We start from the raw sequence: 20,767 nt of genomic DNA on the forward strand, positions 1-20,767 counted from the left end.
CTTGAACATGAAGTATGTCAGATATGAGAGAATCAGCAAGTCACCCCAGAGGCCTGCAAGTGAGTGGATTCCTTAGGGGAAAGCTGGGGTTCAGCTAAGGCATGGAGGTTAAGAGTTGGGTGATGCAGCGGAGTTGGATTCTTTTGTTTGTTTATCTGTTTGTTTACTGTCATGAAGTAGAAGCTTCAGATAACATACTAAAATTATTTTGGAAGAAGGAATTCCATAAGGAGTTGGGTCAGTGTCAAGATGCACAGATAGAGGGTGATCTTTTAGAAGAGGACAAAAGCTTGAGTTTGCGATAGTATGCATTTTTGTGCATTGAACCAGGACGTAAAAGATTTGTTGTTGTTACACCAGTCTATTAGAGGATGTGGGGCACTTGAGATTAAAATTAAGATAACTCATCTGCAGACTAGAGGGAGGTCCTGTGGTTGTGGTTAGGGGCCAGATGTTCTATTTGGTTCATAGGTATTGATAGCTATGTTCTTTGGCAGACGGCTGTGTTAGTTGGAAGGACAGCTGTCTGGAGTGCATTAAATAATGCCATAGCACTGAGCCAATGTCTAGGAACCTTCATGAAGATTGCTTTAGATAATGTCTATATTTCCTCACATTGAAAATATGGGGTGATAGCTCTGACTCGAGTGGGGCAAAGGGCAAAGACAATATATGTAACCTAAATATTTGTACCCTTGTAATATGCTGAAATAAAAAAAAGAAAGAAAGAAAACATGAGGTGATATAGAGTACACCAGTAACAATCCTGCTAGCCTACAAGGAGCTTCTTCTGTCAGCGAATTGTGATAGCAATACAAAAAAACTTTCTCTTAGAAATTTCTTTCTTACATTAAGCCAGAGATGGATGCTTATGTTGTGTGTTGATACTTGAAATCCTTATCTCTTCTCTTCTTGCTCCTATGTCACAGGTACTAGAAACCTGTGAACTATGTTTGGCACCTGTCCCAACATGGGTCCACCAAAATACAGATTGGTTTCCACCATGAGATGCACTTATGCAACACAGAAGAAAAACAGAATCATCTCTGACAATGTCAGGCACTCATGTGGCTTCAATAAATAAAAGATTTTGCAGCAGCCTCTACATTTCCTCAATAAAACCACCACCTCAGTGCCGCAAGTAGACAACCATTTTGTACCGTCTGCTCTAGTTCCTGATCTGGGTTTCAGATGAACATTTTTGATTCTGGGTTTCAGTTGGACATTTCTGATTCTTTGAAAGCCAGTGGTGAACCCAAGAACTAATGGTGACCTTCTTTACCTTTGCTCCTCCAGCCCTTGCAAAGGATTTATAAGAACTTTCCTCTGTATGATCCCTTCCTGTCTGAACTATTGAAAATGATTTATTTTATCCAATTGCATACTGACATATACCAGTAGAGATAAGCCACTAAGGGAAAGAACTAGATCTTGGTTGTCTGTTCAAAGATCCACTGTACAGTTTGTGTGAAGTAGAGGTTTTTTCAGGGAATGAACAATAAGAATTATCAGACGCTAGTTATTTAACATGAGAAAGCCTCTTGGATTGTTTCTGTTTCTGAAAAAGAAATTTGACCCTGTTGCTAAAGGAACGTTCATATCTTAGCTGGACCTTTAATAGCATCATCCAAACTATCCTTAGACCAAAAATAGAATGATATATAATTAAACATATTTGAGCTTTCAGACAATAAATAACTGATGATGATGTAAAAGGATCTCCCTTTTAGTCATGTTTTATAATTTTGACTCCCTTTAAATAAACTGTTAAATAGGCTTATAATAATTATCATATATTATTAATATATATTTGATAATATTAAATATAGGTTTCCATCAATGGGAGAATTGTGTAAATAGTGCTGAACAGAAGAAGCACTAAAAATAATCATTATTTTAATAAAATTAAATATTAAATCATTAAAATATTATCTGTGCAATTCTCCCATTGATGGAAGCTCATATTTAGATATTGCCTTATACTCTGTACCTTTTACACACACTTTTGAATCTCATCCAAACTTATTTGACTAGGAGATAACTTATATGATTAACAAAATCACCTTTGGAAGTCAAAACAGGAACATAATATACAACTCAGGAAAAAATATTCACATTTCTCCAGAAGGCTTTTAGAAAATGAATATTTCAAACCCAAAAAATTTCAGGGGTGGAAATTTGGTGGAGAAACATTATATCACATTATATTGTCCAATGCAACAATAAATATACTGAGCGTAAAAATATGTAATGTTTTATATTTTGTTTTTTCCTTAAATAAAACAAAGAAATAAATTTAAATTGTTTCTAAATTCTAAGAATGAAATCAAAAGAGTATTAGAGAAGCAGATAACATACATACAAATACACATATACACACACACCACAAAAGGTGTGTGGGGAAAAAAGCCCCTATTAAAATATTGGAGACTTTTCAGAATAATAGCTTTTTTCCCCCATTGTTGATATTTTTCACAGTTTAGATAACAAAAGTAACCTATTTTGCACATTTAAAAAAAGACACATGAAAAAGTCATATGTAAATGAACTCCGCTCAGTGATGTAACTAGGTTAGCAAGAAAACCTGAAATTTAATGTTGACAAATGGAAAGTAATACAGTGTGAGCACAAAGCTATAAATATAAATATTGTATTAGAAGATTCATACATAATATGAGATATTTATTTGAAGCTAGATAGGTAAGATGTACTTTTCAAAACAATGCAGTGAAGAAATTTACATAAAAGTAAATTGTAAGAAATTTAAGCATTCATAAGTTTTCTGAGATTCCCATTTTTGGTTACTAGACAAATGTCTCACCACAATCTGTAGTGGAAGATACAGCAGATAGACTCAATAAGAATATATAATTGTTTTCATCTAGAATTAAATGACATGAACTATGAGGACAAGATGGGGAAAAAACTGTGCACCTTACATCTCTGTAGCCTTTACAAAGATAGTGAGAGGAGTTTTACAAGAAAGAATGCTAAATATGTACTGGCATCATGTCAACCTCAAATTGCTATATTCGGCTCAATAAAAAGTGACATAGAAAAGAATATCACAAGAATGAAAATATCCACAAAGGATGTCAAAAAGTACTTTTGTATAAGGAAGCATAAAAATTACATGGAAATTCTACGTAAAGTAGCTTGTGAGACTAAATCCACTGCAGTTAGTCATAGGGGAAACAAACCAAAATGATAGTAAGAATCTAAAAAAGAATGAACTACATTCTTATATGTCTTTCATTAGGTTTGCTTGTGGGCATAAAATTTTCTCGAAAAGTAAAATACAGCGATGACTAAAGTGCACAGAATGCATTATTTCCCTTACTCAATCCCTAGAAAAGAGTAAGTTACTGTTGATCCTGAAATGATTCTTTAAAAATGTGTATAAACACACACATATATATATATAAATAATTTTAACCAATGGTTCTTTGTTAACATAAATAAATTTTCAGATCCATACCTAGTCTCCATTCATAAGGATTTTTCTTTGTTTTTAACCCTATAAAATATTAAATCAACACCTTTTTACTTGTCCTTTTGCATTTTAGATAATATCCTGGCTATATTTCTAAAAAATCAAGGGTAGATCGTAAAGACAGGCTATTTCACCATCAAGATCCTAGAAATGTATCATTTAATAAATAGAATGAGTGTTAAAATCTTATGGTGATATTTGCCACTAACAAATCACTTGAGGTGTTATTAAATGGATAATGTGAAGTGAAGGCGGAACCATGAAGAGACCCATTGTGACAGATAATGCACTAACAAGTCAGAGCAGCTGACAGCAAAGGTCCCTACACTCAGCCATAAGGAAGCTGCAAACAGCAGCTCAGGCATCTGCAGCCTTGCCTCCTTTAGGATGAATTTCCCCTGGGCAGAAAACACTAAAATATTCTTCACCAAACTATATTCTAGAGAAAATTATATTCATTCACCAGTATTTATATAACATCTACACTGGTGCTATGGACCTAACAGAGGCTCAATAAACACAATTTGACCTGAATTTAATGAGTATCAATGGTATATACAACATTTTGAATTCAATTCAAACAGCACCTATTTCCTAAACATAAAAATTAATTATAATAAAAATGGCAATAATAATGAGAAGCAGGAGGGGTTGGAGGAGGAAAGAGAAAGAGAAGGGGAGGTGCTGACATGTGGGGAGAGCTTATGAGGTAGTCGGCTTTATCTAAAGTGTCTGATCTAGATTATTGCATTTACCCTTCAATATCCATGTCATTCTTCCAGAAAGAGAATCTAAGACTTGGAGAAGGCAAATGGCTAAGAGCAGTAGAGAGGACTGTGCGGGCTTATGCCTGACCACATAAGGACTAAATTCATATACACCATGTACTTGACATTGAACAAGTTATTCAAGATGCAAAACTGAAGATATGGTTGGTCTCTGCCCTTCACATATTCACCCAGTCTTGTGAGAAGACTGTAGAGCTCAGGAGTAGGTAAAGACCAGATAAACACAGATGAGGGAAAAAGCACAGAGAAGACAAGGAAAGCTGAAAATAGGGGACTGAACCAAAAATGTAATTAAAGTAAGTCTTTTTGACAAGAGAGTTCATATTCCCAGTTTTCTAGATGGTAATATAGCTCATATATAAGGGTTAACCCCACAAGCGATAAATTCAGTACCTATCATATCAAGTAGCTAACCGATCACAGATGATGCTATGTAAGTTCTAAAGTGTTATGTAAAAAGTGTTTTAAAAAGTGGATAAGATAACTCGTTTATGAGGGAGGCAAGTGTTAGTTTCATGATGGTGACTTTTTAGAGGCCATTTTATACCCAGTGCTTTGCACAGTCCCTGGCTCAAAACAGATGCTCAATGACAAATGAATACATGATCTCAGTTTTATAGTTGTAGTAACTCAAGTTTAGATCTTTGTCAGCACCCAGTCAGCAATTAAATGTAGGAGCCAAGATTCAGATAAAAATTTTTCTGACTCCAAGATCTGTAATATTTGTAAGGCAATGCAAAGTAAGTAAAATGATGCTCATGACAGAAACAAATATTCTGGATGTGGGGATTTTCCACTTAGTGGCTATCTTATGAACTCCACTAAGTAACTATGCAATCAGCCAAGGTGGGACTATTCACTAAGGTGTCACTGTGGTATGGTGTACACAAACAAAATGTAATGGTTATCCAAACAATAACACCAATTACCCGGATAAATGGCCCGGCCATAGAATCAGAGCTCTTGTTATAGTATTGACACTGGAAAAGCACCAGAGTTAGACTTTAAAGACAAAGTACTCAAAATTATAAAGTATACGTTCAGTAAACGAACACTGCTTACTACTAAAATTTTTCTACTGAACATTAATTATTAAGTACATTTCAACAAGAGAAATTATTACCTTTGACATTCTCTAAACCAGGGTCTAGAAGGCATGTTATGTCTTCCTTCAGCTCTTTACTCAATGTCTGCTTTTCATGAAACTTTCTCTGGCCCCCTGTTTAAAATTTTACCCCCACTTCAATGCTTCCTCTACTCCCTCTACTGCTTTTTTTTTTTTTCTTGTTAGCATGTAACAGTATCTAAATAGTTTTCTTTTATCTCTTTCTCCCACTAGAATATAAGCCCCATCAGGGGAAGAGAATTACTGAATGAGTTAACATAGCAGAACCATCTCATTTCACAGATGAAGAAACTGAGTAGATATTTGCTCAATGACATATCAGGGCTATGCCCAAAGAATTCCATGAGGTTGTCTCATTCATAAGATGTCGTCGGAACTCAGGCCTTTAATTCTAAGTAAAACTGGAATCATATCCAACTGAAAGTCAGGAAACAAAGTAAGAATCCTCACATGAACCTAAAAAGGGATTTCAGAAATGTCTGTGTGAGTTAGATAAACAGGTCAAATAGATCTGGAGAAATCTTGTTACTAAGAGGAACCGAGAGTCTCCTTGAAAGAGAACACAGCCTAAAAAAAGGGAGGAAGACATGTTGAACTTGACCCAATAACAAAGTTTTAGTCAAGAGGAGAAGAAAGGAAATTACCAGTGAAGTGTGGGACCAGTCACTGAGATTAACCCCCGTTAAGTTTCACATCTGAGTCCTATGAAGCAAAGAAAGACTTAAAAAGGAATTTATAAGTAAAACTGAGGGAGCTGTTTCAACACAATAACTGGCATTAGAGTATTAGCAGTAACCCTCTAATAAAGCATAAAAGAAAAATTAAGGGGAGATGGGAAGAGGCATTCTTGTCTAGCTTGGCAATGAATTACTATGGTAACAGCTAAAGGGCTCCCATGCCTCAACTATGAAAGAAGAAAGAAACCCTTGGCCCAGCAAATTCCTGAGAGGAGACAGCAGAGATGGATGGATGCAGTGACATTGTGAGATGTCAGATGGACATAGTACCAGCCAGCAGAAGGTTCAGACAAGAGGAAAGCATTAGCAGCGGCCAAGTGATAGCTAATTGGATTTTTGATTGAATTTGAACATGTAGCAAGTATCTGCCTAGGACTCCTCAGAATACCTAGTAAGCATTTTTTTACAGAAGACTAAGAACACGTATAAGCTAGAAAATTTCAAGAACAAATTTAATTTGTTAATACTGTTAATGTGACTCCATTTGTAACCTTTGTTTAATAAGATCTATTTTAACTCCAGTTAAAGAAGTAGGAAATAAATTAAAAATAGAAATAAACCAAGTCTAAAAATGTTCCAAGTTTGGCACCACGTCAATAAGGTGAGAAAAGCAAAAATCTACAATGTCATACTTTCAAAATTAAATTTCCAAGGTATATTCCACTAATATAAAGTTGTTATCAGCAAAACTCAAATTGTATTGCCTTGATAAAATTCATGCAAATCAGGGTATTCAGGTTGAAATTAAGTGCACAATACTTAGTAAAAATAGATGGAAGTTGGAAAATGTCATGTAACTATTGTAAGTACTTTTGTCTGCAAAGAAGTCGATCTGATTATATAATTCAATATTTTTATACATTTTAAAAATCAACTTTATTTAGGTATAACTTATGTACAATTTAAAGCACCCATTTTAAATGAACATTTTGTCAAAACATATATATCCAGGTAATTACTATCCCAAGATACAGAATGTATTTATTATCCTAAAATTTCCACATGCTCCTTTTTAGTCAATTTTCCACATCTTCCTCTTCCCTAGGCAATGATTGATGTGATTTCTAACACTATAAATTTTAGTATTCTTTGTTTTAGAATTTCATATAAATAAAAACATGCTGTATATAGTATTTTTTCTCTGGCTTTTTTGGTAGGCATACATTTTTTGAGAATTATTCACATTCTTGAGTATATCAGTTTTTTTTTATTTCTGTACAGTATTAAATTGTATGAACATACAACAATATGCTTATCCATTCTCCATCAAATTCACTTTTGAAGCAGGTTTTTCCTTTATCTAAGGAACATCTTCAAAATTTCCTTTTAGTTTCACAAATGAGAAACAAAAACCCACCCCCTATTTATAGTGGAGAACTATATAAGTCACTATTAGTCTAGAGGCAGATATTTTATATTGAAAACTGTATACCTGGTATAATGCAAATTACCTTTTCTGTGTGCATGTGTGTATGTGGTTTGGGAGTGGCGGACAAGCTTAAGAGAAGAGAGGTTAATTTATTTTATACGAATGTAAATGGTATCATGCCTATACTAACTATTATATATTTAGTAAAGATAAATCCTCTTGTGGATCTGTTAAATTTGTTTTGTTTTACTTTGAGAGCTGTTTTCAGGAGATGAGGACACAAGATGGAAAGGTTTCATGACGTATTCAAGGAGAACAGCCATCTAATGTTGAAGATTATCTAAAACAGTACAAATTAAATCTGTCCATTAATGTACATGGGGTCTTATTTATTACAAGATATGGTGAAATTGCATTATTGAGAGCAGAAAACAAGGACATAACTTGAGAAAAGGACCACTTATATCCCAAGAAATAGACTGTGGTGTGTCTACCTTGGCAGCCTCCAAGATGCTTCCAATAATCCCAGCCTCCTGGTATTCTCACACTTTGTTATTCCCATTTGTTGTGTGTGGACTATACTTTGTGACTCAATTCTATTGAGGTCATAAAAGGCAACGTGGCGTTTCTTTCTATAGCACGTTCTTAACTCTCTCTCCCACCACATTACGAGAGCAGCCCTAGTGAGCCTACACATAGCAAGGAACCAAAGATTGGAAGCAGGTCCTTTAGACTAGGTCAGGCTTGAGATAACTGCAAACTTCCCATTCTCACCCTTGAGACTTTGACTGCAGCCATGTGAGACATTTTGAACCAGAACCTCACAGCTGAGCCACTCCCAGATTCCTGACCCCAGAAACTTCTTAGCCAATGAATGTCAGTTGTTTTAAATTACTAAGTGTTCAAGTAATTTGCTGTGCAGCAACAGATAATTAATAGAAGGCCTAACATAGAACAAAACATGGAAACTCTAGTGGTGAGTCTTAGACTGAAGTGAGAGAGAAACCTCTCATTCTGCCAAAACTCCTAGGAATTGTGTTTGTACTCCTCAGGAACATAGTTATGACACCTGGGGAAAAGAACATAATGGAAAGAAGCTGTGAGCTAAGTGCTGCAATGTCCTACAAGGCACCTGGATAAGACATCTAAGCCCGTGGACTAACACTCACCAAACAGAGCAGCCGATTGTAATTACTCTTTGGTATATTTGTCTGTTGTTATCACCAAAACTTTAGAAAACGCTGTTTAAAATTATGGCTTGGTTTCTCCATATGTGAAGTTAAGAGGGAAAAAACCGCTTTGTGGTTGAGAAAAATGGTTAAAGGATAGAAGAGTACAACATCTCATAAGGAAAGACTTGTGATCCAAAATGCAGGTAACAGCCAAGCCAGTTATATGTGGCCAAGCAGTGGCTCAGTACGCCCTTTGGCAGAATATAAAGTGATATGGCACTGCAACAAGTGGACCAAATATAAAGGAGGGCTGCTCAAACATTAATAGGAAACCCCTAGAGATCTTGTTAAATGAAGATGATAATTCAAACAGTCTAGGGTGGGGCCTGAGATTCTGCATTTCTAACAAGCTCCCAGGTGATACCCATGCTTTTGGTCCATAAACTATAATTTAAGTAATAAAGTCATAGAGCACATGTAAGAGTGATTACTCATGAAGACATAAAGAAATAAAACACTGGACATTGTTAAAGACCTCAAATTCCTGCAATTAAGAAGGTGGGAGCTCAAAGACATCATTATTTGGGTATTATAGCAAATATGTCTTCATTTTATATTTATAAGCTGGTTAAACCTAGAACAACAGGGAATATACAGAAATATAGAAGGGATTAGAGATTTTGAGGTCATCAAATGGCTTCAGAACTGTGTTCCTGTTGTAAATATGTCTATATTTCCTTAAAGCTACATCATGAATAATCCTGTTTTAATATATATAACAGACTTCATATTAATACAAAGAGATTGGGAATTCTCTAAGAATTCTGGCAGACAGACAACATTTTGGAACTTGAGCCAGAGAAATTTTAATGAATTATTTTAAATGAAGGGAAAATCTTAAAGCAAAATATGCACTTTTATGAAAAAAAAATCTAAAACTACTTGTAACCTTGACAAATGTCTCTTTTTTTCCTTATTGCTCAGACAGAAAACAGGAAATCTACACTTTCAAAAATCTTTCCTGTACTCCAAAATGGTGCTTTCTTTTTTTATACAAACCTTTTCTCTCTCATTGCCATAACAGCCTTATTCTTTGTTTTTAAAAAGATATATTCAGCATATAGCAATATTAAGTTATTAAAGCACTTAGTGTTGTGCTTCAATCTTTCCTCCTCATTTTGAATCATTTATATTAGTTGCCATCCCCATACTAAGAAGTTATATTCGATTAGGTAGAATATGCATAAACAAGCAGATTACATAATCTCCTTTACCTGTAATTATAGAGGATAGTTTGTCTCTGGTTTTGAGAAAGCACTTGTTCTCTAGTTCCCTTAAAAATAAAGAACAAATTACATTGCACTTGTCTCACATACAATTGGACTAGGCAATGTTTTTGCAGTCTTTAAAAGAGACAAAAGAAGTGCCTTTTTATATTCAATATTCATTTAACTAAATTCAAAAAGATAAAGCCCCTATGAAATTATGATCGATGATCAATATCAAATCATTCTAAATGCAAGCAAGGAGCTTAATATAGCAAAAATAAAGCCATGCTATGTATACCTGAGTTTTCAGTTATGTTCTTTGAACTGCTGATTGCCTTGAAAGGAAGATACAGAAATGCCTTCAATAAATCGCTGCATTTCTCAAACAACCTGGTATGTTGTTGGAGTCTCCTGGCTGGCAGCCTAATGAGAACGAATGGCTTACAATCCTCCCAGACTGACTCAGTTTTTCAAACCATCCAGTGAATGGGAGACTGCTTCAGAGGTACAAGGTCACACCCTGGCCACAATTATTCTGTTTAATGAGGTATAACAAGACGTCTACCAGTTCAAAGGTGTGTGGTAAGGGCAGCTGAGGATAAAATATTTGGTGTCCTTGCGCTGAAGTATGGATACACATTTCTGAGCAGAACTTTGTCAGAGTACCAAATTAAATGAAAAATGCCACTTTGTTATGGCATCATTTGCACTTTAAAGAGTTGGAAGTGATATGAATTTTACTTTCATGTTGTCAAGGAGTGGGGGAGGGAACCTTCAGGAGAGTTTTTCCCCCCAAAAGCTCAATGACAGGATGACTTAATTATTCAACTAGAAACTATTTATAGAAGATAATTAGGCCATATGTTAACCTCAGAATTTAAAATAACCAATTTGCTTATACTGTGTGGTTCTTGTCTAATTCTATAGAGGTAGCATTTTCAGAGTGAAAATGAGGCTTGGGTCAAATCAAAGCATCCATTAACATATTATTGTCTCTACAGAAATCTATAGGACTGTATTAATTATCTAGGCAGCTGATGTAAAGAATTTTTTTAATGTTAATTGCTAATTAAAGAAAATTAATGGTGAAAAGTAAATGAAAAATAAAAAGAGATGAACTATAAAAGATAATGAGGCAATTTACGACTAATTGAATAGCTTTACATGAATTTTCTCTCAAATAACCAATAATTACTTCCAAATAAGTTTGGAAAATCAGTGATAATTCAGTAAGCTTCATGGCTCTAAATTTCCGCAAAGTGAAGCAAACTAGGGCCCTTTAGAAAGATGTTTCCTTCTCAGTTGGATCACCCAATAAACTGATCTTCCACAAGCAATGAGGTTTTTTTTTTTTGGCTCATTCTTCTACACAGCTACAGAATCATGGCTATTTGTTAAATGCAATTTGCCCACATTATTTAATATTTCTGTGAATTTTTTATTTGATTCATGAATCTCATTATATACTTTATGTACATAACTAGAATTATGTACATGTGTCAGTGATCTGCATTAGCTACTTTCCAAAACTCACCATAAAGTGCATTTTAAAATACACTTTCTACAAAGTCTAGCTATTTTATGGGGGGAGGGGGAGCTAATATACCAGAGTACTTTTTCATCATAAATTCAAAATAAGACTTTAAAATAATTAAGAACATATTAATAATATGATAGCTTATAGTAAGAAAAAAATGGATATGTAATAGTCCAGTGTATATTAATTAAAGACTATACAATGTTAAAGAGAAAGGACCAGATATTGTCTACCTTCGCCCCTTAATTATGTGACTTACCATTTTACTAAAATAATTAAAGCTGTTTTCCTACCATATTTCTTCTAATTCTCCATCGTTACATACACACAAATATATACATATACATGTGTCTATACCTACATTTACTTTCTGACTTAATCCTACAAAACCACATTAAGGAAGATTGAGAATTTAATAAGTAGTAGAGTTGGAACTCAAATCTGAGTTTGACTATTTCTAAAGCCCAGGTTCCTTAACAATGTTACTATTAAAACTATATTTAAATATAATGAACTTATTTTGTAACCAAAATTATCCATCATTCATTTTGCTATAGAACTTATTTTGAGCACACAAAAAGAGTTGTTAAAATTTCCCAAAAGCACTTTTTGTTTATATATAACATATATGTTATACCTACATACACACGTGTTACTTTATTCACTCACATTTATTGAGCCCCTTTAATACACAGGCACTAGTTTAGGCCTTAATTGTCAAGCAATTACAAAAATATATTGTGTTCTGAAATAATTTTATGTTCATAAACAATGACTAATTTTAAAGGCAATATAAAAAAGAAACAAAGAATAAGCAGACATATTTAAATGTAGACTATTTCTTATGGGTTGAAATAATTTAATAATTACATTAATTATTTTTATAATAGGCAGAGTACTAGGCAAGTTTAACTATGTATCCAAATTAAGTGCAACGGTAAACATCTTGAAGAGCTTGGTAGAATGTGAAAAATGAGAAGCTGGCAATCAAAAATGGAAGTTAAAGAAAAGGAACTTACTTCATTAGGAATAATATGATTTATATATGTGAGAATTGGCTGAACTCTGACGGACTAACCTTATAGTTGTTAAGAGTATTTGCATTTAATATTAGAATAACATTTGGTTACACTGTATGAACATGAATACTATATGCAGTACATGAGACCTGATTAATAAAGACAAAATCTTAGGTAATATAAGTGATTTTGCCAAGCAAATCAAATCAAACATGAAAATTTATGAATCTTTCTATCAAAAAGGTTGCTTCAAACAGCCTCAAAACATTAAATAACTCTTTCTATGATGGTTATTAAGGGGTCCTCTCCAGGTTACATTACAGTCTTAGATTTATTTTTTACTTCTATATACATCAAATGAAACACCAAGGATTGCTGGAGGGAAATGCTTATAACCAATAATATGAATATTCAGTGAGGGCATAAAAGGGCTCCAAAATTTTCTCCCCCAAAATGTTATTATTCAGTACCAAGACTGCCCCTTAGAATTGCTTAGCATATATAAACACACTTGTTTCTTTATATCCCATAATAATTTAATATTTTATTTGATTTTGTCAATATAATTTGAGGACTATCAGGGTTTCATTCTGCAACCAAATTTGCTGAACTAATGTAATGATTCACTATTTGACTCCAAAAAGAAAAATGGCATTTTATTAACATTAAAATGTCAAATAACAAATCAAAAAATGCAGCTGGACTTCATTTAATAACCATTTTAAAATAATATATGATTTGAAACTTTTTTAAGGAGTTAAAACAGCTCATTGAGATTAGAAAATATTTTTAATTAAAACATTCTGCACTTCAACAGCAGGTTCTATAATGTAACTGCAATGGTAAGTAAAGATTTCATTAACTTCCACCAGAAGACCCAGATTTAGAAATATTGGCTGTAATTAGAAAAATTAAAGTTACACTTCAGAATTAATTGAAATTATTAAAGTGTTTACTCTTGCATTATTTACAGCTAGAACAGCAGCAAGAAGCAGTTTATACTTTCTAGTGAGTAATTTAACAGTTTATACTGAGAACATGACATGACTTCTGTTGAATATTGGGTCTTTCCAGGTGGGCCCACTATAAGCTTTCATGGTATTTTGATTATCTGGACAATTTCATAAAAACACTTCTCTGGGAAAGCATGAGGGCTAATGCATTCCTGATGGATGGGTGTGACGTGAGATTCGGGCATTTGCTGCCCTCATCAAATCTACCAGCAGGATTCACTAGAAACTGAGATAGTCTTATCAGAACACTGCACTGTGGATGGTGTGACCAGAAAGCCACAGATTGAGGCTTAGTTTTCTAAACTCAGAAAATTGTACAACACATGAAGAGACATGAATTATAACACAGAATATTAATTCTATGTTTTTATTAAGTCATTCTTTGATTTCATCTTAGATATTACTCTAAACTTTAGGACAATATATTCAGTTTGTAAAATATATTATGTAAAATAATTATGTAATAATACATAATTATGTAATTACTTACATAAATATGTAAAAATATATAACTATTATATATTTTTAATTTCTTAGCTCAAAGTAAATGTGTCTGCAGAAGACAGAATTGACTACTATTATAACCTAAAGTGAATAAAAACTCTGCCCTGCCCGTGATTTAAGCTTCGAACTCACCAACATGGCAAAGGCAGATTTAGCAGAGTGGAAGGAAAATGATAGTGAAGAAAGAGTGGCAACACTTTAGCAATCGTTTTAAAAATGTCATATAAAATAAATAAATAAATCTAATTATACAAAAGGCCAATAACACTTTTTATTGCACAAAAGTCTGGACTGTAGGTTAAATCACCTGGAGTCTAATTTCACCTTTACTTATGAGAAACTAGCTATAAGAATTTGGTATTCAACATCATGGAGCCTCTTCTTCCTTATTAATGAAATTATTAAATAAATATTTTGGACCATATACATATGTCTTACATTTGCTAATCCAAACTAGAGTATACAAATAACAAAATATCTAAACTACCTATTCTATATTCAGAAAGTAAAGGAGAATAGTACAGGATATAAAGAGAGGAAGAGAGAAAATGTAAACCACCACCAATTTTTGGTAAGATAGGGAGTAAATAGGTAAAACAGAATACCAACTTCTTCAGTATGTATTTTCCTGTTTCTCTTATTAATTAATAACAGCATCTCTCAGATTTTAGCCAGCTACATAACTTATCCAGCGATGGGACTACATTCCCCATCTTCACATGCAGCCAGGTACAACCATGTATCTAGGATTATATCAATGGAATTTAAATGGAAATTTCCTTGTGCAAAACATGGGATTTGCCCAAGTCCATTTTGCTCGATTTCTATTTAGTCCATGATCCAAATTTGACCCCCCCAGATGAGGTCCATTCCCTAGGTAATGACTGAGCAACAAGATGACAGAAACCTGGGACCATGAATGAAACTTGTGAAACAATGTCCTCCCATCAGACTGAATCACTCACCTTAGGACTGAGAAGAATAATTGTATTTTGTTTTAGAGACTTGTTTCAGGGTCTCATGGTTACCGGAGCTTGTCTGTAATCTAACTTACACAATCTTGAATGCTGAATATTGAATTTATAATATTTACTTTTCTACTGATTTTTTTTGCAGTGTAGTATACAGGTTAACAAGTACTTTAAATTTATTTGATTTGATATTACTTAGGAATTCTAATATAGGACTCCAAAAGTGGGGGATGGACTTTAGAATTCTTAGACTAATTATATTACAGGCAAAAAGAAACAAGGAAACAACTGCTTACCAGGACAAATATAGCAACTTTTTTTCAAAGTTTGATCATGAATATTTTACAAGTTTTCAAAATATTCCACTGATCATTTGGTTGTTAAGTTACTTAATCAGAAAACTCAATTGCAGGATTTTACAGATTGGAATGACTCAAGATTACTCTATTACTAACAAAACCCTTATTTTCCTCCTTTAGTTCTGTGAAATTTTCACCAATAACAGAACAGCTTGATTCTCTCCCCTTCTAATCAGAGGCTTTTACCCCTCCCAGTTATTTCAATCTCCCTAACAGATCAGACTCAATAATCATCAGCCTTAATCACAGATTGGAAGAAGCAAGTCTCCCAGTATTATGAGCACTTTACATCATAGGAACATTTTACTATAGATAGTGTCAACATTTTCATAGCCATCACATTATTTTTAGTTTGTGACCTAAAGAAAATGTTCATGTAACATATTCAAAGGTCATTTAAAATACAGAGGTGGAGGCTATAAAACTTATGTTACCTTTATTATACAGCATTTTAAAATCTGGGATACATTCTTTAGACAAATAAAAATTGATTAACTTAAAATGAATGATTTGTTCAAGCCATTATATAAACAAATTTCCTTTAAAAATCATTTTTGTTTAATAATTCCACAAAAAAATTGGTCATATGGTGTATAAATATCCAAAAGGAATTTTCTGGAAGTTCTTACTATCAAAGCTACATTGAAAAAAAAAAAAATACCCTGTACTCTGTCCCTTTTTGATCTGCAGCATTGTCTTCAAGACAGATTTCATGTTATACATTGTATGCCGCAAGCCTGGAAAATACACCCAAATTCTTAAGATTGATGAGAGTAACTCCGTACAGGCCATACTCAACAGATGTTACAGTAACATCTCCAGCAACAAAGACCTGGAGCTCAGCCAAGCTGTGAGCAGCAAAGCATGTGTCTATGGAGGCTGGGCTACACTGAGAAACCCACACGCTTTCAGGATGGTTAGCCAAAGGAGGCTGACCACTTCAGAGTTGGCAAGGGAAACACAACATAAAATTTTGCTAGAGATCATTACTTTGTATGGCAGACACTGGCTGCTGCTGCTGGGAAACAACAAAAAACTGATCAATTTGTTGTGCAGAAATAATATAGTAGGTGGTTCATCTTGAGCAAAACCACAAAAAGAAAGAGGGCCCTGAAAAGTTGGATGTCATGGCCTAGATGCCACTGACTGGAAAGAATACTCATACATGATACTATGAAATCAGATTCAAAATTAGTATCCAAAGGATAAATACATATGAAATTATAAAATATGAGACAGCCTCTCCAACAGAGAAAATGCAATTATGAATCATCATTTTCATCATGAGTTACCTAAATTATTTAATTTGAACTTCAAGGTGTTTTTATGACTTTATTATAAAATTCTATGGGGGAAAAAGCAAGAAACAAAGATGAAAAGGTAGTTTGCAATCTGATTAATGAAGGCCCCTTTATGGCACACTAAGATTTTTTTTTAACATTACCCTCCATGAAATAAAAAGCCATTTAATGTTTTAAGCATGATCAGATTTGCATTTGAAAAATCCCTTTGGTGGCAGGGAAAAGAACAGAGCAAGTAAGGTAGAGGCAGGAAGACAGGAGGTAGCCATCCAGGTAAGATAGATTTAGTAAGACCCTGAAGTAAAGTTATGGTCCTAGGGAAGAATTTGATAAAAAAAAAAAAAGGTGGGCCTGACAGAGCTTGATCACTGACAGTTACCATTTTTATGGTAGGACCCTACTGGGCTAAATGTGGATGCTGCCACAAATTTGATGAGACGACACAGATTTCTAAAAAACATACTCTCTTAAAGTTGTAAATTTTGCTTATTTTAGCTAATTGACTGGACCTATTATATCTGTTTGCCTGTGGAGACCATATTCAAGGTATTTTGTACTACATACATACTACATACTATATACTACATTGTATATAATGAGTATACATTATCATACCCCTTGAAATGTATATTACATTTAAAGAATGAATACCTGTTTAAAACAAATACAAAAACTTTTGGACCTGAAGATTGTCTTCCTTCTTTGTAAACAGAAAAGAAATAAAATGATATTATTGCTGATGTGTTAAATATTCTAAGGCTTCCTTGCTTTGTCTTTTTGACTACTGCTCCTCCTTCAGGCTTTTCAATGGCAGACTAAAACTCTAGCACATAACAAGCAACTTAACAGTTTAGCAGTTCTATGAATGTCTCTAGTGGACAAGTTCGCAATCATAAAACTGCCCTGTCTGGCACATTTTCCCCTCCTCAATTCTCATTTACACTGAAAATTCATTGAATTTTCTTAACAAGCAATCAGAAGACCTTAGGGAAAAAAGGAGCTGTGTCATAGGGGAAAAGATAATCCAATTACCCTATTCGCTAAGTGCGTATCTTTCACACCTGAAAGGACGAAGTCTGATGCTCTTAAAATAGTAAGTGATAAAACAACTTTCTATTTTTTTGTATCTATTTTGTATATCTCTCCTAATTTAGGGAAAAAACAATTTTTGTATGTGCTTTGCCATCTTGTGGTAATAATTAAAAGTATAACTTGATAAACATATACCTAAGACATAAGAAGTGTTAATTCCATAAGTTGGGAAAGACCAAAGCTAATATTTTTTCATTCAATTTTTAAGTCATGTAGCATTTTTGATAATTTTACATAACAGCCAAGATATTTCGCCTGCCCTCTAAAAATAGGGCAGCAGGTTTCCATCATCATGCATCAAGCATTTCTCATATATTAGAAACCCAATAAATGTTAACTGAAGATTACTTTATTCAACTTTTTTTAGTTAATATAGAGGTAACAGTTTAACTTCTTTCCATATAATCTAAATATTAATCCATGAGTTATGTTGTAACTCATATTCCCTCCATGTAAGTGTCCAATAAGCAGCCATACTAGAATATAAGAATGTTGATCAACATATGAGAGAAAAAAAAATCTTTAAGTAGTTTACTATTGCAATCAAGTAAAATTTACAACAAAATTAATCCAATGTGATATATTTGTATAAAAAATAGACAGGATGTATGGCAATGGGACATAAAGAAATAGTTCATACAAATAATTATAATCAAAATGTCTCTTATAGGACTAATTTTTGGTTTTCCTCTTCTTACTCATTTCTTTACTGTTTACAATCTGCATCCTCATATTTCATTTTGCATCAGTTAATTACACCAAGCTCATTTCATTATCCTGTGGGACATGCATTAAAATACTCTGAATTATAGTCACTGTCACATGGGACCCTCTTGACCCTAAACTACTCCATAGTGCATCAGGAGCTCATCTTCCCTGCCTTTTCATTTCTATTCCAGCCTAGAATCAAGTGAATTGACTCAAAACTCTTGGTTGGACCTCAAAAATTATGGCTCTTGGTCAACAGTCACAAGGCGAAGCCAGGTGTTTAAGAAGCTGATGTAGCATAAAATCTGTGGCCAAGAGGCCTGAGTGGTGGGAGCCTTGATCAATCTCCCCATGAAAAGGGACCCGAGCTTGGAGGCCTCCTCAGGGAAAAGCAGAGGGCACATCAGGTTCTCTTTCTGCAGGATCAGAAACCCCAACGGAAGAAAAGGAATGCACTCAGAAGCATTTGTCCCATGCTTAGCCCCCAACTTTGGGAGGAGATACCTGAAGTTCATTGCCTTGATGTGATTTGCCCCCTGCTTCTTTGTTCCCCTGAGCAGCACTTTTACAATGTCTGTCTTCATGCATTCACATTTGTGATCATATACTTAGGAAAACTTATGTTTCCTTCATTTGAAAGGAACTGCAGTATAAAAGCAGATTCAGGATCCAGCACTTTTTCCAATCGCATAGATATAGAGGGTCTATGCAATTATGGCATTTCTCTCATGAACTAATGCTGTACATCTTAGAAAATGTGTTATAAATCTTGGGCAAGTTACTTAGTCTCTACGTACTTTAGTTTCCTCTTTTGTAAATTACAGATAATGATCATGCCGTCTTCACAGGGCTGATATGGGAATAAATAAGTTAAATTGCATGGAGAGCTACTGGAAGATAGGAAGCAGCCCATAAATGTCAGCTATTATTATCAACTTCTATCTGAAGGTTTCTTCAGAGCTCATGAGAAGGTATTATAGAATAAAAAATTTCAACAACCCAAGAAGAAAATAAGACCCTAGTGACCTTGAAGCCAACTCTGATTTAAAAAAAAAAAAAAGTTGTAATTTCTTCCTTCTTTTAATGTCAACATAAGAAGTGATGGAGTACTTATGAAATGTGAATTATTATTTTGATGAGAGAGATGAATGAGATGTAAGGAAATTGCACAATACACACAATAGTATAATCTATTTTAAAAATCTTAATAACATACCCTTTTATATTCTCATAAGGCCAACAGAGTCATCCCTTTATCCCTGTATATCTATAACACCAGGTCCCCATGAAGGTCAAATAAACTGGGCAGAAAAGGAAGATTTGGCAGTAGAAACAGAAATCAGAAGAGAGAGAACTGTTGAATAAAGGAAAAAAGTCTGCTCTGGTAGGAACCATATGATCTCTTCTGACCTAGCCTCCTAAGCTGATTCGTCGCCAGGGTCAACAGACATAAGATTTCACACCAAAGCATTTTTGGATATTTCATAAAATTTCATTCTCTGAAAATAGCCATCTACATGCATATCTATAATTAGAATATCTCTTAAAATATACTGATGCACTACTTCGAAAAGCCAGTATCAACATGTCTTAGCAAATACGTAATTCGTGTTATCAAATCCTATCATGTTTCCAAAGTGGGAAGGATGTATGAGAAAATTGCAAGATTTCAAGCCCCTAAAAAATAAAAAGGAAAGAATACCTTCCTGAGGGGCAGGGAAATGGGAGAATGAAGTACTAAATTCAATCCTGTGAGCACACAATTGTACTGCAAGAAAGCTTTGTTGTTTTCAACCACACAGGCATAAATGATGAGGCTAAGCCATTCTTGCAGAGCTAACCACATGTTTCCTAGGAGGAAACAAATGCACGTATGACACAGAATAAACACACCCATTCAGAGGAGAAGCCACCAGATATCTTTACACACTAAAATTATAAGCCATGGTCCATTGAAATAGGTATCATAAATAAATATCAATTGAGAACTAATTGAGCATATCATATAATGCAATGGAAAATTACAAATGACGGAAAAATATTTTTCTTTGTGATGCACATAATTCAGCTTTAAAATTTAGAAATATAAAAGGTTTTTTTTTTTTTTTTGAGAGTGAAACAATACATCATCCATGTACTGTTTTTCAAAAGTTACTACTGAGTAGTATTTGATTGGCAGAGTAACATGAGCACAACTTTGATAAGGATTTTTTAGGGGGAACAAAAAGTGAAACTCTTTAAAATTAATCAGAAATGTTTCCATGATTTCTTTAAAAGAAATCAAGACGTGAAATTAGAGATATTTAACAA

The sequence above is a fragment of the Eulemur rufifrons genome, chromosome 7, assembly GCF_041146395.1.
Source record: "Eulemur rufifrons isolate Redbay chromosome 7, OSU_ERuf_1, whole genome shotgun sequence".
NCBI lineage: Eukaryota > Metazoa > Chordata > Mammalia > Primates > Lemuridae > Eulemur > Eulemur rufifrons.